We start from the raw sequence: 24,987 nt of genomic DNA, 5'->3' as shown, positions 1-24,987 counted from the left end.
TTTTCTCCATGGTGCCAGGTTGAAGGGTGTACTGAATGGCTGCAGGACATTCTGAAGAGGGAATGTAAACAGGCAGAGGTTGTTGTCCACATTGGTACTAATGACATAGGTAGAAAGAGGAATAAGTCCCTGCAGCAAGAATTTCGGGAGCTAGGTGGAAGATTGAAAAGCAGCGCCTCAAACATTGTATTCATTGGATTACTCCAATATCATGTGCTAGAGAGGAAAGGAAAAGAGGAAGTGGTGCAAAAGAGGAGGTGGTGTCAATATTGATCAAGAAGTTAATTACTGCAGTGAGAAATGATACTTTAGCAAACTCCACAATTAGGCCATATGAGTGGAAGTTAAAAACAAAAAGGGGGCAATCACATTGCTGGGAATGTACTATCGGCCCACCAGCAGTCATGGAGAGATAGATTAACAGATATAGATGCAAATCTCAGAAAAGTTAAAAAAAAGGTAATAATAGCAAGGGATTTCAACTTCTCCAGTATTAATTGGTATATACAGACAGTGACAGTCTTAGAGGGGATGGAATTCTTAAATTATATCCAGAGGGCTTTTTGAGGCAGCGCATAGAAAGTCCTACGAGAGGAGGGGTGGTAGTTGATCCAATTTTAAGGAGTGGAGCCAGGCAGGTGGTAGAAGTGCCAGTGGAGGAGCACTTCAGTGATAGTGACCATAACTCAGTAAAATTTGCATTGTGTTTTGGACATCTTGTGTAGTGTTTTGGACATTTACAGTTGTCTCAGTCTTTTGCCTATATGCTTGAGGAACTGCCTAATTCATTCTACTCTCCCATTAAGGATATATAATGCCTTCATTACCCTCTAGGTCTGGCACAACTCCAGTATCTTCATGCCCCACCAGTTTTTCCTGGACTTCATGATCTGCACTTCTTCCTCTCGCTCTCCTCTTCATCTTCATCCTCCTGTCCTCCCCACTGGATTTCCCCAGGGCATAGGGAGCCATTGATCGTACACTCATCATTATAAAGGTTACTGGACAGACCTTATCTTTATTAAAAGGAAGGGCTTTCACTCATTGAACATTTAGCTAATGTGTTGATCATCATTGATGTATCATGTTTTTATATGCCAGATGCCTCCCACAGAGACCACTTTTAGGCTAGTTTAGACAAAGAACAAAGAACAACACAGCACGGGAAACAGGCCCTTTGGCCCAACGAGCCCGCGCCGCCATTTTAACATTATGAGTCCCCTCTCCACCCATGACCCTTGTCTATGCTTATAGCATTCCACATTGAGGGAAGACTAATTTAGGGACAATTTGTTACACCAATCAGCCTAAGAGCACATCTTTAGGGTGTGGGAGGAAACCGGAGTGCCCGGAGAAAACCCACGCAAGCACGGGGAGAATGCGCAAACTCCCACAGACACTGGCCCAAATCCATGTGTCTGCACAGCAAACAGTGATAGTCACTGAGATGTCGTGTTGCTCAGCATCTGGTCCAGTTTAATCGTAAACTAACGACGTGAAGCACTAGGCTACACTTGAAACATCCAAGGGCAGCCCTCGTACGACCCATCACGTGTATGCTCCTTGTTGGACAACAAGCTTTAAAGCTTACGATGATGGACAAGGTCTAAATGGACCTCTCGGCAGGCAGAATAAGCCCTCTAATTGTGAAAAGTTTGAATTCAAACATTGCATCTTACATGAAGCATTTGGAGTAGGCACAGAACTCTGAACTACTAAGCTGAGACTCAGGGCTCAGCTGAGCATTATAAAATCACCCTAACCAACAGCCTTAGAAAAAAGCAGGAACCCTTTTTGACGTGAAACAAACTTTACAAGAGCTTTGTTGCAGACCCTCTGTAACATTCAGATCAATTTTCTCATTAATGAGCCTAAGCACTCACTTTAATTAAATTTGAATAACGTGGATTGGCTCCTAATTTTATCCTGTCTGCCATCCGTGTTATCACAACCTGATGTGATGTGCTAGGAACATTCCTTGGTGCCACCAAGCTTGACAATACATCAGCGTGGGCGCAGAATGCTCCAATTTTTGGAATGTTTCATTCAGTCCAATGTATGAGACATCTGTTCCTTTGTAAGGATATCCTCACTGAAATTCAACAGCTGCAGTAATAGGCAAGGACCACATTGTCAGTGGATCTGAAGGTGATTGTGATGATTGAAGTTTAATGTGTCTGGCTCCATCCAGGCTGCAGCTACAGATGTTGTCAATCTTTCACACTTTACCATCCATTGTTGCATAAGAAAGGACACTAAGACTCATCATTCAAAAAGAGCTAACTATGTTTTATTCCCCCTTACCAGAGTCAAGCTGGTACAGTGAGCTGATAGCTTCATGCATATTGCAACCTTTCCCATAGTGCAGAATATCATTGACTTTATGCACATCACATTACTTTGCAAGAGCGGCATGTCAGCTTTACCCTATACCAGAACTAGAATTGATTTAACCAGGTAAACATCTGCTGATGTGTACCATTGTCAACGAATCATATAGGTCAAAGTCTGGTATCCTGGTAGCAGCCATGAAGATTTCATATGTGCCTTCTGCATTTGAGCCACTGAGAGAAATCATATTGTGTCTGCTGGGTGTCGAAAGCTATCCATTAATCTCATGGCTGGTGCTCAATCAACACACAAGGGTACAGCATGTGGATGATGAAAGACATGAGCTATACGGACTTTCACTGCCAACGCCACTCTCGAGGAGCCCTGCAGGACTCAGTACCTTGTCATCATGGGCTGACAACCCTTATCTGTATGATGAGCAGTTGAGGAGCAGAAATGTGAGGAGGATAACCCAGCAGAGGAGGAGGGAGAGAAAGGGAGGAGGCAACCTGGTAACCTCTTCCTGCGCAGGCTACACAGAACTCATCCAAGAGTAAGACCAGTAAATGCAACCTCAATTTCCTGTTCACCAAAACCAAGACCTTTCTTCTGTCGCTCACCATTGCAGCCTCTGCTTGGCCACAATGCAAGAATAAAAGCCACCACAAAATAAATATGCCAAGCCAAATGTATAAATGAAATCATGCTATTTGTGTACAAAAAGCAATTATCAGCTTTATGCATTTTCTGAATATCTATTTTCCATGTGCTTTGACCATCATGGCTCCTATGTGGTGCCACCTCAAAGGCTGCAGCATGGTTGTTGGCACTTCTGATTTTCGGTGGAATAGACTGCACGTCGCCCTGGAGGATGACCTCGGGCAGCTCTCAGCCAAGAAGGTTTGGCTGAATCCACCTTGGTTTTGGTGTTTGCAGTCTGAACAGCCTGGTGGCAGGCAACAACAGGGGGGCTGGTAGAATGGCAATGGAGGGGGAAAGGCAAGACTCACATTGTCTTCCTGAGAAAGAACAGCAGCACCACACTGTACAGAGTTGCTGCTCTAGCTAACTGAGCAATCTGCTAGAAGAAGCTTGAAGCTGTGATATCCTGCAAGCTCTTATACAGACTAAGTCACAGATATGATATAAGAACATAAGAACATAAGAAATAGGAGCAGGAGTAGGCCATCCAGCCCTTCGAGCCTGCCCCGCCATTCAACAAGATCATGGCTGATCTGTCGTGGCTCAGTTCCACTTTCCCGCCCTCTCCCCATAACCCTTAATCCCCTCTCCTATCAAAAACCCATCAACCCGCGTCTTAAAAATATTTAGCGAGGTAGCCTCCACCACTTCAACGGGCAGAGAATTCCAGAGATTCACCGCCCTTTGAGTGCAGAAGTTCCTCCTCAACTCCGTTCTAAACCGCCCCCCTTTTATTTGAGGCTGTGCCCCCTAGTCCTACTGTCTTTTTTGAGCGGGAAGAGTCTTTCCACCTCTATCCTATCCATCCCATTCATCATCTTATACGTCTCAATGAGATCTCCCCTCATTCTTCTAAACTCTAACGAGTACAAGCCTAGTTTATTCAGCCTCTCCTCATAGCTCAACCCCCTCAACTCCGGCATCAGCCTAGTAAACCTCCTCTGCACTCCCTCCAAGGCCAGAATATCTTTGTGCAGGTGCGGCGCCCAAAATGACCATTGCAGTCTGTGTCCTTCTGGCAGAAAGCTGACTTTGCACTGCAGCAATCTGAGCTCCCAATGCAATACTCCACTTTGTGTGGCTTCTGCTTGTTCTGCAACATCAGCAATCAGATTCTGTGTATTGACTGGGCACACGTGTGTGTGAATGGTACTGGATATCACAATGTTTGAAGAGGATGGACTCCAAGCTTTAAGCACAGCTCTGGGCAAAGTTAGTCCTGGATTCCTTCAAGCATCTTGCATTTACTGCAGGATTTCCGACAGATTTTCTGATGCAGCAAACATTTAGGAATATGGGAAGATAGGAACTTGAATAGGCCATTTAGCCTCTCAAACCTGTTCTGCAATGAAGTGACATCATGTTTGATCTGGGTGACATGGTTGCATAGTGGTTAGCACTGCTGCCTCACAGTGCCAGGAACCCGAGTTTGATTCCAGCCTTGGATGACTGTCTGTGTGGAGTTTGCACACTCTCCTCATGTCAACGTGGGTTTCCAGTTTCCTCCTACAGTCCAAAGATGTGCAGGTTAGATGGATTGGCCTGGCTAAATTGCCCCTCAGTGTCCTAAGATGATTAGGGGGATCAGTGGAGTAAATACGTGGAGTTATGGGGATAGGACCTGTGTAAGATGCTCTGTCGGAAAGTCAGTGCAGACTCAATGGGCCGAATGGGCTCCTTCTGCACTGTTGGGATTCTATGATTCTATGAAACCATCCTCGGCCCAAATTCCATGGAATAGAACCTTAATGTTTCTTCATAGTTGAAAGCTTAGGCCTTGTTCTGGTAAACCTATCCTCCAGCTGTCTCAAGTCAATATATTCTTCCTGAAGCTTAGCCCCCATCAACATTTTTCTGTATATGAACCCATTGAAGTCCTGATCTGAGCCCTCTGCATCAAAACCTATGAGTAATCTCAACAACCAGCAAGCTGTCACCTGCATTTTCCTTGCCTGCCCTCAACCTCCCACCCCATCCATGTCCCCCTCTGGTGGAAGGCACTCATTCCTGTCATCTTCATGATACCCTCTGACAAACACAGCGTCACTATCTGAGCTGGTGACTGCAAGTCAGAAATGAAGTAACAATGTGTTTTTATCATCACTGTGCTCTTGTTGTTCTGCCACTGCCTAACCAGGTTGGATTTATTGGGTATCTAAAAAGAAAAGGGCTTAAGGATAAGATTGTCAAGCAGGATACTGCAAAGGCTAAAGGCTCTGACAATATTCCAGCAATAGTACTGAAGACCTGTGCTCCAGAACTTGCTGTGCCCCCAGCCAAGTTGTTCTAGTACAGCTACAGTATTGGCATCTACCCGACAATGTGGAAAATTTCCCTGTTATTCCTGTATACAAAAAACAGAACAAAATCAACCTAACAAATTACTGCCCCATCAGTCTAGTCTTGATCATCAGTAAAGTGCTGGAAGGGATTTTCAACAGTGCTATCAAGTGGCGCTTGTTTAGCAATAATCTGCTCACTGACACTCAGTTTGGGTTCCACGAAGTTAACTCAGATCCTGATCTCATTACAGCCTTGGTTCAAACATGGACAAAAGAGCTGAACTTCAGAGATGTTGAGGTGAGAGTGACTGCCTTGACATCACAACAGCATTTGACTGAGCTTGGCATCAAGGGCCCCGGGCAAAAAGTAAGTCAATGCGAATCGGCCAGTTGGGAGGGGGGCTGTCCATTTGATGGAGTCATACATGCCACAAAGGAACATGGTTATGGTTGTTGAAGTCGATCATCTTACTTACATCACTGTAGGAGTCCTCTTGTACTGTCCTGGGTTATCATGAGCTGCTTCATCAATTATCTTCCCTCCACAATGTTCATCACCATTCAAGACTCCTCAGATACTGAAACAGTCCCTGTCTATATGCAGCAAGACTTGGAAAACATCTACAATCAATGTACTGGAGTTTACAATTATCAGAAACTGAACTGGGCTAGTCATAGAAATACTGTAGCTACAAAAACAGGTCAGAGACTTGGAATCTTGCAGCAACTAACTCATCTCCTGATTCATAAGAACGTAAGAACATAAGAAATAGGAGCAGACTCACCAAAGCATGTCCTCCATCTACAAGGTACAAGTCAGGAGTGTGATGGAATACTCTCCACTTGCCTGGATGAATGAAGCTCTAACAACTTTCAAGAAGCTTGGCACGATTCAGGAAAAAGCAGCCTGCTTGATTGGCACCCCTTCCACAAACATTCACTCCCTCTAACACTGACAAACATGGGCAGCAATATGTACAACTGCAAGACGCACTGCAGAAACTCACCCTGGCTTCTCAGATAATACCTTGCAAACCCATGACTACTGCCAACTAGAAGGACTGCAGTTACCTGGGAACACCAACATCTGGAAGTTCCCTTCACGTCAGTAAAGCTCATATCCCATGAATGAATAGTGAAAAAAGATGAGGGAAAGTAGGAAGTTCATGATATCTGCAGTTTGTCAATCAAAAGAGAGTGTGGGATGAGTGGGGAAGAGGATGCAAGAAGGAGGATTGAGCGTCATCATCACAGCTTCACCAACAGTCATCTCAATAGCAGCCAGCTCTGTCTTCTACATGTAGGTGTGCCTGTACTCTGCTCCACCTGGTTCTGCACCATTTTTCATACAAGAGAGAGAGAAGTGTGTAAGTGGGTTTAGTGCAATCTGTTGTGGCTGTCATGGTTGAATAACTGACAGTGTGTGAAACCTGTGAGATATGTGTGTGGAACTTGCAATAGTCCTGTATGTGTGAGAGTTTACTAAAGCTATGCATGATAGGTAGGAGTCCTGTTAATATCATTGGTTAGACCCTGGGTCATTGGGGGGGAAGAGTGGTCTGATTAGGCACCAATAATTTTGTCTAAAATATATCAAGTTTAAGGATCATGACACTTGATTAGTGAATAGTCTTTGTCTCTTAACTTCTGGGACATTTCCTGATTGTTAAAATCTGACTCCAAATGACTGTTCAAGAAGTGTTATTCACTGACCCTTGGACTGATTTTGCAACCTTGTTAATAGGCAGGAACAAATGTAGCAAGCATTGGAACACTTGATTTTAAATGTACAATCTCCACAGACTGAGAACTTACAAAACACACAGAATGAATGGGTTTCATAACAGTCCTGATTTCCAGAGATTATTGGTCGGTGAGTGGTGGGTATGTGGTGATTATTTTTAATACATTCATGAGCTGTGGATATCACTGGCATGGGCAGCACTCACTGCTCATCTGTAATTCCCCTTGAGAAGTAGTGATGAATCACTGCAGTCTGTATGGTGTAGATGCTCTCAGTATTGTTAGAGATGGAGTTCCTGGAGTTTGACCCAGCGTCGGTGAAGAAACGTAGTGGGAGGGGGAGACAGACCATGCAAATTTCCATTAACCTCAGGTGGGAATTTCCAGTTTGGAGTTAAGCATGGCCAGAAAATCTCGCCCATAATATGCCCTCGGGTGAGGCTGATAATTGGGAGAGGGTCAATTATTTTTATTCATTCGTGGGACATTTGGGTCACTGGATGGCCAGTATTTATTGCCCAACCCTAGTTCATCTTGGAGAGCCATTGAGAGTCAACCACATTACTGTAGCTCCGGAGTCACATGTAGATCAGACTGAGTAAGGATGACAGATTTTCTTTCTGAAGGACATTAGTGAACCATTTGGGTTTTTCCGACAATTGACAATGGTTTCTTGGTCATCAGTAGATTCTTAATTCCAGATATTTTTTATTGAATTCAAATTCCAATAGCTGCCATGGCGAGTTGGAAACCTGGGACTCCAGGTTTCTGGGAATAGAGGGATATGGACTGTGTAAAGGCTGGAGGCTTTTTTAGTTTAATTAGGGCATCATGATCGGCACAGGCTTGGAGGGCCATGGGGCCTGTTACTGTGCCGTAATTTTCTTTGTTCTTTGTTGTATAATTTGAAATCAGGATGATGTGTGACTTGAAGGAAAGCTTGCAGTTGGTGGTGTTCCCAAAAGTCTGCTGCACTATTCTTTTTAGAAAGTTCATGTCACAGATTTGAAAAGTGCTGTCGATGAAGCCATGGCAAAATTGGTGCTCTATATCTTATAGATGATACACACAGCTGCCACTGTGTGGCGGTGTTGGAATGAATGTTTATAGGTGTGGATGGGGTGCTAATCAAGTGGGTTGTTTCATCCTGGATCTCTTTGAGCTTCATGAATGGTGTTGGAGCTGCACTCATCCAGGCAAGTAGAGATTATTCCATCACACACCTGTGCCTTGTGGACCATTTTTGAGGAGTCAGGAGAACTAACTCACAGCCTTCGACCTTCTCTTGCAGTCAAGGTAATTATATGGCTAGTCCAGTTAGGTTTCTGAACAATGGACATACCCAGGATATTGATGCTGGGTCTTTCAGTGATGGTGTTGCCATTGAAGTCAATGGGAGATGGCCATTTCCTCCCCACTTAGGTGGTACAAATGATTTGAATACTATGTAAGGCTAGTGGAGTAATTAGTGAGATTTTAATATTTGAAGATGCATTCATTGACCTTGATTCCTTATTCGAGGTTAGCACATTTCTAGCAGCACTGTATCCAGATCTTCAGGGCTTCATTCCTCCATTGACTGCCATGCTTATGTACTCCAACTCCTTTGCGATTGTGTATCTGGGAGACCTCCTTCTATCTTACAGATCCAGATAATCTCTCCTTCCTTTTCACTCTTTTGCGAGGACCTCTCATGCAGAATCTGAAATTAGAGTCTGCTCTCTCCTCTGTTGTACTATTCCTCCCTTGGTCCCAGAATAGATTCTCTCCAACTATGAGTCCCAGTACCCACATCAGGCACAATGTACATCCAATTATGAATGAGACCATTTAGGTGCAGGCTAACATTAAAGGTTGCGAGGCATTCATGATATTAGGTCATTGCAGCTGATGAACAACATAGTTAGCTGATGAACTAGCTGATGAACAACATAGTTAGCTCAGGCAGGGAGCAGAAATGATTCAAATGTACAGGCAGCGCAAAGATGTGTTAACATTTTAATCTTGCGCCTGGCTCTTCTCATCATTCTCTCTGTTCAGTTCCACCCCTCATTTCCACAACACCCAAGTTCAGCTTGCTAACTGGCCAAATGTAGGAATGAATGGATTTTTGCCCTCTCACAACCAATGAGCTGTAGTGAAGTGTCATTCAGTGCTTACAGTCAGCTGGCTGCACTCCAATGAGACCGAAATGTTGACCTTGTGCCCACTTTGGAAGGAAGTTGAAAAGACCCATCAGTGTGAATAAGAGGTAAAAACAATTAAGTATGATAGTTAAAAGTTTCAATCTGCACAGGGAACAGAAATTGCAAAATATTCTCATTAACAAAAAATGCCGAATAGTCTGAACAATATCCATTGGAAAGTATGCTTCATAATATATCATAGTGATATTGTTCTCAGCATAACTGTATCAGCAACCAGTTTTATAGAACATTTATCCTGCAATGGACATTGTTTGCCTTGAAAATAGTTAAAGCTCTTAGGCAGAAGAGTAAACTTAAGTAATTGAACGCACCATACTGTGACAGTCCAATAAAGAAACAGTTGAGAAATATTTCCAGTAATTAAGTAAATAGTAAAATGAAAAGAATGGCTTTTCCTCAAGGGTTTCATTCCACCTCAAATTAGGAACAAGTAACGGACAGTTTACAAGTTAGTACAAAATGATAATAAATATGATCCAGCAATTAACCTCCATCCATTAACTGTGTAATTCTCTGCTAAATCACCAAGTATGTCCACACATTTTATATCAACATCATCTTCTCTAAGGTCTAATTAAATAATGAAATAGATCATGTGCAAACAGCAATTTTTAATTATTCAGTAATGCAAGTACCTAAGGATGGTAATAAGCCTTAATAGTAATATAAAGATTGTAATGATGTACTTGACATCTAATTATCATCTTAAATAGTAAGAACACCAGCACACAAAATTACTTCACCAGTTTTGAAAAATCCAAGGGTGCAATAAACAAATATTAATGGCAATTTTGGAAAAAATATTATTCCTCAGGTGACTAAGAAGCTATTATAGGCCTCAAATGTAGCCGACATACTGGTAATTACAGACACTTCCATAAACAGATTTTTAATAAAATGTTGCAAAACAAATGGTAAGTGATAACATAAAACATCAGAACTGAGCTGAGAGCAATATACAAAGATTAGTCGAATTTTCAATGGTTCAATTTTAACAGATTCACAAAGCTATCTCAATTTATAGCTACTGTGCAAACTCTGAAATTGGGCCACAATTGTGAAACCTCTCCACGTTATGCTTTAATGATACAATACAAGCTTTACAGGTTGGTTTGGCTCAATATTACTATCGTTTTCAGTAAGGAGAGTGGGACAATTAGTTGATGACTGTGGATTTGAGCAACATGTACGTTTTGTGCTTATGTCTGTTATAATAATCAACTGTTGTATCAATCAAACAATGATGACTATATTACATAAATTAGCAGCTAGCAGGTACACAATAACTTTAACAGTGAAAGAATCATAGAATCCCTACAGTGCAGAAGGAGACCATTAGGCTCATCAAGCCTGTACCAACAACAATCCCAGCCAGGTCCTTTCCCCATTAACTTCACGTATTTACCTGTTAATCTCCCTGACACTAAGATGCAATTTAGCACAGTCAATTAACCAAACTGGCACATTTGGACTGTGGGAAGAAGCCGGAGCACCCAGAGGAAACCCATGCAGGCACGTGTAGAACGTGCAAACTCCACACAGACAGTCACCTGCGGCCGGAATTGAACCTGGATCCCAAGCACTGTGAGGCAGCAATGCTAACCACTGTGCCGCCGGCAGTGACACAATGTACTAAGTTTAAGTTTAAGTTTAAGTTTAAGTTAGAAAGTTCACCAACATTAAACTGAACTAGCCATAAATGTACTGTGGCTATGAAAGAGGCTAGGACTCCTGTGGAGGGCAAATTTCTTCTGAATCCCTAAAGCCTGCCTAGGAGTGTAGTGAAATACTCTCCACCTGTTTGGATGAGTGCAGCTCCAAGAACACTCAAGATGCTCAACACTATCCAGGGCAAAGCAGCTACTTGATTGGCACTCTATCCACAAACATTTATTCCCTCCACCGAGGGATAATAGAGATAATTGTAATAGTGATAAGCATAAAATAGATATGTTACTCAAACCCACAGTCATCAACAACACTTTGCAACCTCAGAGCCCAGCATATCTCAAGCTCCATGATGACCACTGAGCCAGGGAATTAATCCTGGTTCAAAAGCAAAATACTGCAGATTCTGGAAATCTGAATTAGAAACAGAAGTTACCGAAAAAAACTCAGCATGTCAGGCACCATGGGTGGAGAGAAATTGAGTTGGCATTTGAGGTCAATTATTTTTCATCAGAATTAAACAAAGATAGATATAGTAATATGTTTTGAGCAAGTGAAATGAGGGAGAGGGAGAGAATGAACAAAGGGGAAGGTTTATAATTGGGTGGAGGTTAAGAGAGATATAATAATAAAAGGTTTCACAATATAAGTCAAAGGGGTTGGTAATGGGATAAGTGAAGAAATAAAAGATATATCCATATGAAATGTGAATGACTGCAAATTGAAAGAATAAAGAAAGAAACCAGAAAAAAACTGAACCAGCAAAAAACATGAATAAAATGGAGGGATTTTTAATATAAAATTGTTGAATTTTATTAAGTCCAGAAGACTATAGAGTGCCGAGATGAAAGATGAGGTATTGTTCTTTGGCTTTACATTGAGCTTCATTGGACACTGCAGCAGGGCATGGACAGAAAGGTCAGAGTGAGAGCAAGGTGGTGAGTTGAAATGATGAGCAACTGGAAGTTTGGCCTCAAGCTGGTGGGCTGAATGGAGGTGTCCCACAAAGCAACCACCCAGTCTCTGTTTGGTCTCTTCAGTGTAGATGACACCACATTGTGAATTCAGTATATTAAATTGAACAAAGTACAAGTAAATCACTGGCCTGTAACTTTCCCGGAGTGGTAATCATTGATGTATTGCCACTCTGAAGTGACGCACCTGTGCTTAAAATGGAAAGCATCTGTCTTGCCTGATCTTCTTGACTCAAGCTAGGTGAGACTGAAGAAGTGGATCATGTCCCTGGCTCCAGTGGTGGTGCAAAAGGAGCGGAGTGAAGGCCTGCACTTTCCCTTTTTTTTATGGCACTAGCCACAATACCATGGGGGAATGGGGTGCTTGGTTTGTTGGGATTGTTATGTGGGGGATGTGGGAGGGTTCCCTGGGACATTCCCCTCACAGCGCTAGGGATCCGGGTTCAATTCCGGCTTCGGGTATTGTCTGTGTGGAGTTTGCACATTCTCCTTTGTCTCTGTGTGTTTCCTCCAGGTGCTCCGGTTTCCTCCCACACCCCAAAGATGTGTGGGTTAGGTGGAGTAGTCCTGTTAAATTGCCTTTTAGTGTCAAGAGGACTAGCTAGGGTGAATGCATGGGGTTATGGGAATAGGGCCTGGGTGGGATTGTTGTCAGTGCAGGCTCGTTGGGCCAAATGGCCCCCTTCTGCACTGTAGTGATTCTAAGATTCTATAATGTCAGAGACATGAGTACTGTCTGGGACTCAGCCTGGGTGTTTAAAATATTTATTCTGCAGTCAGAAGTGGTTTTATTTTTTCCAACCCTTTCAGAATAACTGTCAGTGTAAAACTGGCAGAAGAATGTGAAGTTAGGGATTTAGATCACTTTGTTGGATGTTTCCCAGTCCAGCGCAATTGTCCAAGGGAAATTAGAATAAGAATAATGAATTGGAGGAGACCCAATGGGCTGTCTTTAATAAAGAAATAGTTTGGCTATATTCAAAGTATATTCCCATGTGGGAAAAGTTAAGTCAAACACTCCAGACTTCCCAAGGTGACAAAAGAGATAGAGAGTAAGAAGAAAGTATATAGAGAGTGCCTGTGATACATACAAAGGGGACAGTACCATTGAAAATCAAGCTCAGTATGGAAGGTACAGAGGAGGATTGATGAAGCAAATAAAAGAAGCAAAGTCAGAGTATGAGAAGAGACTGAGAAAGAATCCAAAAATATTCGATAAGCTTACAAATGGTAAAAGGTTGGTAAAAGGAGGAGTGGGCCAAATGTGGACCAAGAAGGGGATTTAAGTACAAAGGCAGTACATAGGTGACGTATTAAATTAGTTCTTTGCGTTTGTTTTTACAAAGGAAGAGTGTGTTGACTAGATCACGGTGAAAGAGGGGGTAGTTCAGACACTTGATTAATTTAACATTGATAAGAATGAGGTATTGGATCAGCTGAATGTAATTAAATGTAACCAGCACCAGAATTGGGTGCGATTCATCCAAAGATACTGAGGGAATTCAAAATGGAAATTGTGGAAGTACTAGCCACAATTTCCCAACACTTCTTACATACAGGAGTGATGCCAGAGGACTAAGAAATTACAAATATTATACCCTGATTCACAGAAGGGTGTAAAGACAAATCCAGCAACTACAGACCTGTCAATTTAAATTTGGTGGTGGGGACATTTTAGAAATAATAATTCAGAGCAAGATTATTAGTCACTTGGGCAAATGAAGAGAAGCCAGTGCAGATTTGTAAAGGACAAATCATGTTTAACTAACTTGCTTGACTTTTTGCTGCAAGGTAATAGAATCTTTGAGGTTAATGTTGTTGATATTCTGGAACTTCCAAAAGATACTTGATAAAGGGTTAGATTTTTGACTGAGTCAGGATGAGTACAAAATGGATTTCTAGCCTCAGGAGTACAAAACAAGTCTTAGCTCAGAACCCAAAAATACATTAAATGTGGTAAAACACCCGAGCCCCAGATAAAACATTGCTTTGTTGACAGCTTTGGCTTTCTGATCTCTGGTGTCAAGTGCACAACCTTTATTTGCACAAGTCTAAGAGGTTTCAAATTCTTATAGTTGCTACTATTGAAGTTTGAAAGGATCTGGATGATTAATACATTTATTGCCGTGCAATAAAAGGGTTCTTTTAACCAAAGAGAAAATTATGAATGAATTACTATTTGAAAGCTTTTTTTAAAAAAAATGATGACAATATATCCTAACGTCGCAAAAGGCTTCATTGGTTCTATATAATGTATAGTGAGTCAACAGGCAAGGAAGTGTCACCATCTGGCATAAGGGGGAACAAGAGCCTTTGGGGTGTGTGTTGGGGCAAAGGGAGCATGAACAGCCTTGGAGGATCAGTATAGGAGCATAGTTTGGCAAAGGGGCATGAGAATCTATGAGTGGTGGATGAAGTGGCATCAGTTGGTATACAGGGCACAAGATGCCATGGAGTGAAAGCATGAGGGGCCATAGGTGTTGTTTTCGAGGCATTTTTAAAATTAATTTTATGGAATGTAGGTGTCACTGGTTAGGCCCACATTTGTTGTCCATCCATTATTGCCCTTGAGAAGGTGATGGTGAGCTGCCTTCTTGAACTGCTACAGTCCGTGTAGTATAGGTACATCCAAAATGCTGTTAGGGAGAGAGTTCCAGGAATTTGGCTGAAAGAGAGTGAAGGAATAGCAATATATTTCCAAGTCAGGATGGTAAATGGCTTGGAGAAGAATTTCGACATGGTGGTGTTACTTGCTATCTTCTGCTCTTGTCCTCCTAGATGGCAGCAGTTTTGTGTTTGGAAGGTGCTGCCTAAGGAGCCTTGATGACTTCCTGCAGTGCATCTTGTAGATGGTACTCTCTGCTGCCCTTCCTCATCGGTGGCAGGAATAAATGTTTGTGAATGGGGTACCAATCAAGTGGCTGCTTTGTCCTGGATGGTGTTGAGCTTCTTGAGTGTTCTTGGAGCTGCACTCGTTCAGACAAGTGGAGCGTTTTCATCACACTCCTGAATTGTGCCTTGTAAATGGTGGACAGACTTTAGGAATTCAGGAGAAAGTTACCCTCCACAGGAGTCCTAGCCTCTTTTGTAGCCATAGTATTTATTTGGCTAGTTTGGTTTAGTTTCTGGCCAATGTAATCGCCAGGATGTAGATGGTGGAGATTCAGTGATGGTAATGCCATTGAATGCCAAGGGGTGATAGTTAGATTCTCTCCTCTTGGAGATGCTCATTGCCTGTCACTTCTGTGGCTGAAATGTTACTTGCCACTTGTCAGCCCAAGCCTGGATGTTGTCCAAGTTTGTTGCATTTGGACATAGAATGCTTCATTTTTTGAAGAGCTGTGAATGGTATTGAACATTATGCAATCATCAGTAAACATTCCCACTCCTGACCTTATACTAATGAGAAGCTGCATCAGTGGACCATTTACATGCTAACCAGCAGAAGTAATATTCTATGAACAGAGCTAAGCAATTCCACAACCAATGAATCAGTTCTGCAGTACTGCCACAGTGGTGAATGGCAACAGATAATTAAACAACTAACCTGAAGGGACGATGCCACAGAAATCCTCACCTTCAATAATGAGGAAGCCCAGCAATTCAATGCAAAAACAAGACAAAAATATTTATAACATCTTCGGACATAAGTGCTGAGTATGGATAACATCGCAGGTGCCTATCTTCAGCCAATTTTATTCAGTCAATGTAACATCAAGAAGCAACTGAATGTATTGCATGAAACAAAATCCCTGACAACATCTCAACTGTAAAATTTGTGCTCCAGAACTAGCCATGCTTCTAGCCAAGTTGTTCTAGCTGAACTTCAATACTGTGATCTTTGTGGCCTGGGTATGTCCTGTCCACAAAAAGCAGAACAAATCCAAGCTGACCAATCATTGCCCATTAGTCTACTCACAATTAGAAGCAAAATAATGGAAGGTGTCATCAACAGTGCTATGAAATGATATTGAACACAGAAATAATCTGCTCACCGCCAAAGCTTCTTAACTTCAGGTTTCATTACAGCCTTGATTCAAACCTGGATAAAAGAGCTGAATTCCAAGGATGTAGTGTGAGTGATAGCTCTGTATATCAAGGCAAATTTGGCCAAGTGTGGCATTAAGGGGCCCTAGCAAAATTGGAGTCAATGGGAATCTCAAAAAAATTCTTCACTGGTTCGAGTCATACCTAAAATGGACCAATCTAGTTATGATTGCTGGCTGCTAATCATCTCAGCTCCAGGAATCACTGCAGGAGTTCCTCAGTGTAACAGCTATGCCCAACTATATTCAACTTCCTCATCAATGATCTTCCCATGATTGTATAGTGTTCACTGCCATTTGCAACTCTCCAGATCCTGAATCAGTCCTTCTCAATCTACAGAAAAACCTGTACAAAAATTAGGCTTCGGCTACAGATGGCAAATAACATTTGCACCATGTAAATGACAGCCAATGACTATCTCCAACAGTAGAGAATCTAACAACCACCTTTGACATTTAACAGCGTCACCAATGCTGAATCCCCACCATCAACACATTATAGGTTACTATCAATGAAAACTCAACTGGACCAGTTAAAAGAGCAAGTCAGAGGCTGGAAATTCTGCAGTGAGTAATTCAGCTTCTGATTCCGTAAAGACAGGAGTGTGATACAGTACTGCACATGGTTGGATAAGTGAAACAACACTTAAGATGCTCAACACAGCACCATTCAGAATAAAACAATCAGCTTGATAGTCAACCCATCCACTACCTTGAACATTTTCCCTCTCCATCATAGGCATACATTGGCAACAGTGTGTGCCATCTTCCATGCAGCAACTCCCCGTGACCCTTTTGTCAGTACCTTCCAAATGCATAATATTTACCACCTAGAGGAAACAGGACACATGGGAATGCTACCATTTTACAGTCCCCCTACAAACCATACACCACCGTGATAAAAATTATATCGTTGTTCCTTCACTGTCACTGGATCAAAATCCTGGAACTTCCTTCTTAACAGCACTGTGGGTGTTGGACTGCAGCGATTCAAGATGGCAGCTCACCACCACCTTCCCAAGGGCAATTAGGAATAGGCAACAAATGCTGGCCTTGCTACATTCTATGAAAGATTTTTTAAAAATGTATCCCCAATAATAATTTGTATTTTGTTAATTGGAAGGGTATGGCAATTTTTAATTTGAACAATCCAAATGTTTAAAATTAGTATTGTGGATGCAAGTAGTAATGAGAAACATATCACTTGATTTTTCCTTACAAGTGAGTTTTCCTCACAGATATACAGAAGGTGATAGTTGTCAATCAAATGTTTCCTTTTCTCCCTTAGAACTTCATCTCCCAAATTTTATGAGTTTGGATCAGTAACTCAGTGGTGTGGATGAAAGGAGGCAATAACTTCTTGTCCACCACGTCATGGTGCAAAGACTTGAGCTTTGCACAACATTTCTTGAGTAACTTCAAAAATTATCTTTCAGAAGGGAAACTAAAGTTTATTTCAGAACAAACAAGAACAATTAAGAGGAATTTTGGCTGTATTGAATGAGCAAGAAGTCAATGTGCTGCTTGAAAAATGTGCATCTTCTGCCACACTGTGGCACCTTAGATCTACTACATTTCAGGCCAGTTGCACACCATCCTTTACAGCTGAATGCTAATGACATACAACATTAACGCTCCCCCCATCACCCTTACCCACCCCAAAAATATTATGCTTGAATGACATTTATTTTTAAAAAATACAAATTGCATATTCTCCACTTAATCACTCATTGAAATTGCAAAGCTACAAAATATGTGATTCGTTGGACACAGTCAGGAAGTTGCTCTAAAATGCACTAGAAATTGTGCTGGTTAGGATGCAGCTTAAGCTTCTGATTAAGTTGTGTAATAAGTTGTATCATGGGGAGGTGATAGGCTAGCGGTATTATCACTAGACTATTAGTCCAGGAGTTCATCTAATGTTCTGGAGACCAGGGTTTGAATCCTGACACGGCAGGTGGTGGAATTTGAATTCAATAAAAAATATCTGTAATTAAGCACTGATGACCATGAAACCATTGTCAATCGTTAGAAAAAAACCATCTTGTTCACTAATGTCCTTTAGGAAGTAGATCTGTCGTTCTTCCCTGGCCTGGCCTACATGTGACTCTAGAGCCACAATAATGTGGTTAACTTTCAACTGCCCTTGGTTAACTAGGGATGGGCAATAAATGCTGGCTGGACATGTCCCACAAATGAATAAATTAAAAAAATTACATTCTCCTCAATATGAAATTTAAAAGATTGCTATCTTTTGGGACTGTGTCTTTAATTACATATAAATGGAGCAGGGACAGAAGCATGCGACCTGCTCCAAATTCTACCTGGCAATAAACTGGGTGGTTTGGTTGCTATGGGGAAAGGGGAGCCCAGGTTGACTTACTGGGAAAAATGTGCTAGATGTTCCCACTTGTATTACGTAGATTGTTAGTCTCCAGGTCACACAGGGAAATGTTGGAACATCAAACTTTATAAATGGTTTACTTTAAACTGTCTATTTAATTCCAAGATAGAGTGGAGCTCGATCAAGAAGATAATTAGCATTACTAACTGGATACGAGTCCTTTTTTATTCATGCTACAATTGAGATGAACATTGAGGAGGGAAAATTTAATAAAATATCATTATTCTATCAGATTGTAGATTTTCCAAGATATCCCTGAAACTCATCAACATGCATCAGTCTCCAGGAATGTGAGAGACAGCGCAGAAAGACAGTAGCAGTCAGTCCTGTGCTAGTCTGACACAGTTTTACAAAATGAAGATGATGTTGTGGATGTTGAAGTAAAGAGAGAAAACATAAATGTCAATGTGGAACTACAACACAGACAAGAATAAATACTTCCAGGGGAGTTTAGAAAGCAGGGAGACTTACATTCCACTTCTTTCCCAGTATTATATCTAGCAGTTGCACAGGTTAGATTTAAATAGCTTGCAAGTAACTGACCCCACAATTTATGGAGCAGTGACAGAATATGTGACCTGCTCCAAATTCTACCTGGCAACAAACATGGGTGGTTTGGTTGCTATGGGGAAAGGGGGGCCCGGGTTGACTTAAGTTAAGTTAAGTAAAGCTAGCAGACCCCTTTACTTAACTTCCTGCAGCACAACAGAGCATGAGAATTAGAAAGCGAAATAAAGGTTGTGACATTCACCTGGGTTCAGGGTAGGATCTAGAACCAAACATCTCAAGATACAAACCTTCAAGAGAAATATTAATGCCTCAGCCCAAAAGCAGCCAGACTGAAGAGAGGAGTTTCAAGTGCGACTCATGATCAATCTGGAAAATTTTCTTTATTTCAGAACAGCGGGATCAAATGAAGTCAATGCCACTTTTTGTTCAACCCATTGGGTTAGAGCATCATTGTCACTAGGACTGCTTTGATCCCAGGAACAAATAAAACAACCTTCATTGCCTGGCATCACAACACAAGGCTTTAGACCCTCCAAAAGAACCTCTGCATATTTTTTAACCAGACAAATCCATGAAAAACGTTGAGAACACCACCAGGTACTCTTCTTTCCAATCATCGACCTTACTTGTCTCAGGAATCACAAGGCTTTTTGTATTGTGGTCCAAAGATTTAGAAATCCAAGTAACTTCATCACATCATTCCTTCCTTCCCTGCCTCCTCAAGCTCCAAGCTGTACATTTTAACAGTGCTTCTCTTTTCATTACTTAAACTTAGGCCAGAAAATTCTTTTGAAGCTGCTCTTGGTCCTTTGTGTTACATTGCCAGGACTTTCTGTCATGTTCTTGGGAAATGATGATAGCAGAGGAATTTCTCACCCCTTGGAATAAAAATAATTAAGAAATTTCCAGTCCACACAATCCAATAAGAGCATAGTTTGAGGAAGAATTATGCACCTGCTGAGCTGGTTAAGCTTGTACTGGATAGCAGGAGGAAAAATTACCTTGGTTCCAGAGATTATTTCATTGTTGACAGTTTTATTCCACTATCTCTGAAGGAATTTCATTGGAGTTGAAGGAAGAAAATAACAGTAATGATTGGAAAAGACAGTTGGAATGGGCTGACAGTGCTTCGGTTATTGTCTATACCCACTATTGGAATTGTCACCCTAGGCCACACAACCACAAACTGACAAGTTGTCATATTCAGACTCAATATAATCAAATTGTATCTTGTCATTGGCATGATTCCTGTTCTCTATGTGCAGAACAGTGAATTGGTTCCAGGTTTTCTTAGTGCCTGTCTACATTAATATTTATCCTGCAATGTCTAAACATTCTCTCCAGCACATGATCTGGAATTGCAGCAACATAATTGTAGGCATTGGGGTGACTCTTGAGTCCCTCACACAGTATCGGTCATTCACCCGTTCAAATCTATAGACAGACCTCAATCTAAGCAGCCAGACTTCCCATATAAGAGACCTCGTGAATACATGTTCATTAAAATTGGATGATGCAGTCATAACTTTTGACATCACTTTCATCTGTGCCTGGCTGCTGTTCATTGAACAAAAGGCAATATAATTTAGGAGGCTGTTTTTAGCATTCATTAAGGGGATACTTAGCTGACAGATTAATTCTTACTGTAATTGCTCATATGTTTAAAGCAATAACTACTTGTTTATTTGATTTTGACTTTGCACTATGTGCTGCAATAAACTTGCCTGCTATTAGGAACTGGTGTTTCCTTTCACTCTTGATGCTTCCACCAATTTCCCTTTTGGATGCTGCTGCAAGCTAATCAGAACTGGCTGATGAAGGAAGTAGCTAGTCAGGACATGGTCTGGGATCGTTGCTTCATTCGCTGCAAGGCATCGGCATCCAAATTCAATCTGATCTTGAAGTGTTGAAAGGAACTTTGAAAGTCGTGAACTGCATTGAACACTGCACACTGGAAAGATGGAGGCTGAGGGGAGACCTCACAGAGGTCTACAAAATTATGGGAGGCATAGATAGACAGAGTGGATAGTCAGTAACTTTTTCCAAGTGTGGAAGTGTCAATTACAAGGGGCCACAGGTTCAAGGTGAGGTGGGGAAAGTTTAAGGGAGATGTGTAGAGGAAGTTTTTCCACACAGAATGTGGTGGGTGCCTGGAACACGCTGCCAGAGGAGGTGACCAAAGCAGGCACATTAGCAACATTTAAGAGGCATCTGGATGGGTAAATGAATAGGGTTGGATAGAGGGATATGGACCAAGTAAGGGCAGGTGGTCTTTTTTTTTTTAAGTTTAGCTAGGGCATCATGACGGCACAGGCTTGAAGGACCAAAAGACCTGTTAAGAACATAAGATCTAGGAGCAGCAGTAGGCCATTTGACCTCTCAAGCTTGCTCTGCCATTCAATAAGATCTTGACTGATCTTTTCGTAGATTCAGCTCCACTTACCTGCCCACTCACCATAACCCTTAATTCCTTTACTGTTCCGAAATCTATCTATCCTTGCCTTAAAAACATTCAACAAGGTAGTCTCAACTATTTCACTGGGCAGGGAATTCTACAGATTCACAACCTTTTAGGTGAAGAAGTTCTTCCTCAACTGAGTCCTAAATCTGCTCCCCCTTATTTTGACGCCATGTCCCCTCATTCTGATTTTGCCTGTCAGTGGAAACAATCTCCCTGCTTCTATCTTGTTCCTGTGCTGTAGTTTTCTTTGTTTAACACCAGGTTTTTCAAATCGCTATGTGCTGAAATGGGGGCCGAGCATGCATATTTATTGTTCCACACAGAGGTACGTTAGTTGTCAGGGGGTCAGATGGTTGGCAGAGTTTACGAACTGAGGTATGAAATCCACACTTTCCTTCTTGAAAAACTGTCGCCTCTGGCTGATTTATTTGGTGATGAAAGTTGGATGCTAACTCTGTAAGACAGACATCTTTTCAATTCTGAACACGAGGAACTTAAAATTGCAAGGAAATGATGGTGATTGCTTTTGGCACTGGGAACAAATAGATACTTTCAAAAGTCACTGTAAAGTTTGGCAATTGCAAGTAAAATGCCGAAACTACTACATGTTCGAATTCTACCACGGCAGATGGTAGAATCTGAATTCAATAAAAAAAAGTCTGGAATTAAGAACCTACTGATGACATTGTCGGAAAAACCCATCTGCTTCACCAATGTCCTTTAGGAAAGGAAATCTGCTGTCCTTACCCAGTCTGGCCTACATGTGACTCCAGAGTCACAGCAAAGTGGTTGACTCTCAACTGCACTCAGGCAACTAAGGATAGGCAATAAATGCTGACCAGCCAGTAATGCCCATGACCCACAAATGAATTAAAAAAACACAGCTATGACACATCAAAGGAAACAGTGTCAGTAAGGGAACTGTCAATAGGCAGACAAGCCATTATTCAGTTATCTCTGGCTGTGCCAGTTTTTGTCGTTACTTTCCAAAGAAGTTTCAGATACTGAGAGAGGAAGTGGGGGAAAAATCCTCTTGAGTTAGAGATCCAGAGACTGTGATTGACATAAAGCTGACTCCAAAGGAGGACACTGAGCTGCTGCACCTGCCCTGTGGCAGCACGTTAAAAGCACAACACCAAACCCATGAGGTTGTCATCATTCTGGATTAGCCTCTTCCAGGGGTATCCAGCGCTGAGTGAAATAAGCATCTTATTGCTATTGCCTTTCTTAGCAACCTACATCAGCAAAGGTGGGATTTTCCATTCTCACAAAGGCGAAGACCACACAAAGGAACCAGATGAGCTCTGCTTCTGATATGCGCATTGCCCTCTCATCCTATGAACCTGATTGAAATGAAATCATGAGGACCAAGCAAGCTCACCTATCACATTAAAATTGGTGAACATGGCATGGGGCCTGAAGGTTGGCCAGTTGGCAAAAGTAAGGTCCCAGGAAAATAAATTTGAAAACACTGGTCTAAAGCATTATGTATGAGCAGGGTGGAGGGTGTGGAGAAATTACAGCTCTGTCTGTGTTTAGGATGAGAATCTGAATGGATAAAATATACTAAGTCAGGAATACGAACACAAAAGACAAGCATTTGATATAAATAAACATTCAATAGAGATAATCAAGATTTAAAGGAATAAAAGAAAATAAAAGATATAATATTAGTAGACCCCAATTAGGAGGATGGGGCAACTGATTGGCACTCCGTCTTCAAAATTCACTCCCTCCAGCACTGCTGCACAGTGACAGCAGCATGTACCATCCACAAGATGCAGTGCATGGCTCCTTCATCAGCACCTTCCGAACCTGCAATTGTACCATTTAGAATGACTAGGGAAGCAGACATATGGGAACACTATCCTCCAGGTCACACAGCATCCTAACTTGGAAATATATCACTATTCCATCACGGTCACTATCAAAATTCCTCCTAACAGCACTATGGGTGGTCCTACACCAAAGGGATTGCAGCAGTTCAAGAAGGCAGGGCAATTAGGGCTGGGCATTAAATGTTAGCCTATCCAGCAATGCCCACATCTATGGACACATTTTTAAAGATTCATTGCCTGCTGTTTGCGCCATGTGGGAACTCCAGTTCAATTCAGATCTACTGTGTAAACCTGTGTGAAGGCAGTGCCTCCAGCTACACTGAAGCATCTGGACTCACAGCAGTTCACATGGGAGGCTAAGAATACTTTGCTTGCATGTTGCAGAATGTGGTAGCTACAGAGAGCTTAGGATAGTAAATGGGTGGCCAAACAGGAAGAGGCAGCCAATATAGGTATCTGCTTTAAGTGTAATACTCGCTAACCAGTTTTCAGTATTAAATACCAGTGTACATGATGGTGCCTTGAAGATGTGCAGTTGGGAGCAGGGCATTGTGAGGCAATGGATTGCATAAAGCAGGGTGCATGGTTAAGTGTTGGAAAATAGTGATTATAGGAAATTCAATAGTCACAGGAACAAACATGTGTTTCTGCAACTGTGGCCATGAGTGTGTTATCTTCCAGGTGCCAGGACCTAAGGCATCACTGGGAAGATGCAGAACATTTTGAGGAAAAGAAAGAGAGCAGCCAGAACTCATGATTTATGTATGAATGAATGACATGGAACAATGGTGTCTGGGCCCTGTAGTCTTCAGACAATAGGGAAGAATTTAAAAATCAGGACTGCAAAAGCATTAATCTCAAGATTACACCCAGCTTCATGTGGTACTGAGTACAGAAATGTTAGGAAAAGACATGTGACTAGAAACATTTTGCAGAAAATCTGGCTTCAGATTCCTGGGTACCAGCCTGGGGTAGGAGGGACCTGTTTAAGGTGGATTGGGCCAATGTCCTCACGGAGAGGCTAATTAGTGATGTAGAGGAGAGGTTAATCCTGGATACAGGATGAAGCATTAAAGTTGAGAAAGAACATGCATGGAATGTTGGGAGTGTCTAGAAATAAGAGGTATCAGACAGGAGCAAATAAGATAAAGTTGCCATTTGTCCCAGAAATTGCTTTCTGCTTTTGAGGGGGAGAGTTGATCGTGGCGATTTTAATCTGAGGATCACCACATCTCAGGTGAGGCTAAGAAGGCAGGGTGTTCATGAATGCCCTCAGCTGGTATGGGAATTGAATCTGCACTGTGGGTATCACTCCACATCACTAGCCAGCCAGCCAACCAACTGAGCTAACCAACTCCCAACAGGCAAATATTATATAGGCTAAGATGTGTTTGGAATGCATATAGTGTATGTGCACATTGCATGGCAAGTAATATTGTTGAGCTAAAGGAACAAGTCACCACACGGGACTATCATCTAATGGCAATACCAGAGACTCAGCTCAAAGAAAAGTATTGGGAACTTAAGGTAGGATTTTTGGCATGGTGAGAGGGCCGAGCGAGGGGCAGAAGTCCTGCCATTGAGCAGTCTTGGTGAGGACCAGGAGAATCCTATCATGGTTCTTGGAGGGAGTTTTGAGAGCGGTGAGATTTGATTTGATTTATTATTGTCACGTGTATTAGTGTATAGTGAAAAATATTGTTTCTTGCACGCTATACAGACAAAGCATATTGGTCATAGAGAAGGAAACAAGAGCGTGCAGAATGTAATACTACATTCATAGCTAGGGTGTAGAGAAAGATCACCTTAATGTGAGGTAGG

The sequence above is a fragment of the Carcharhinus amblyrhynchos genome, chromosome 8 (assembly GCF_965287045.1).
Source record: "Carcharhinus amblyrhynchos chromosome 8, sCarAmb.v2.hapA, whole genome shotgun sequence".
In the NCBI taxonomy this organism is placed as follows: Eukaryota; Metazoa; Chordata; class Chondrichthyes; order Carcharhiniformes; family Carcharhinidae; genus Carcharhinus; species Carcharhinus amblyrhynchos.
Note: the sequence above shows the minus strand (reverse complement) of the source record.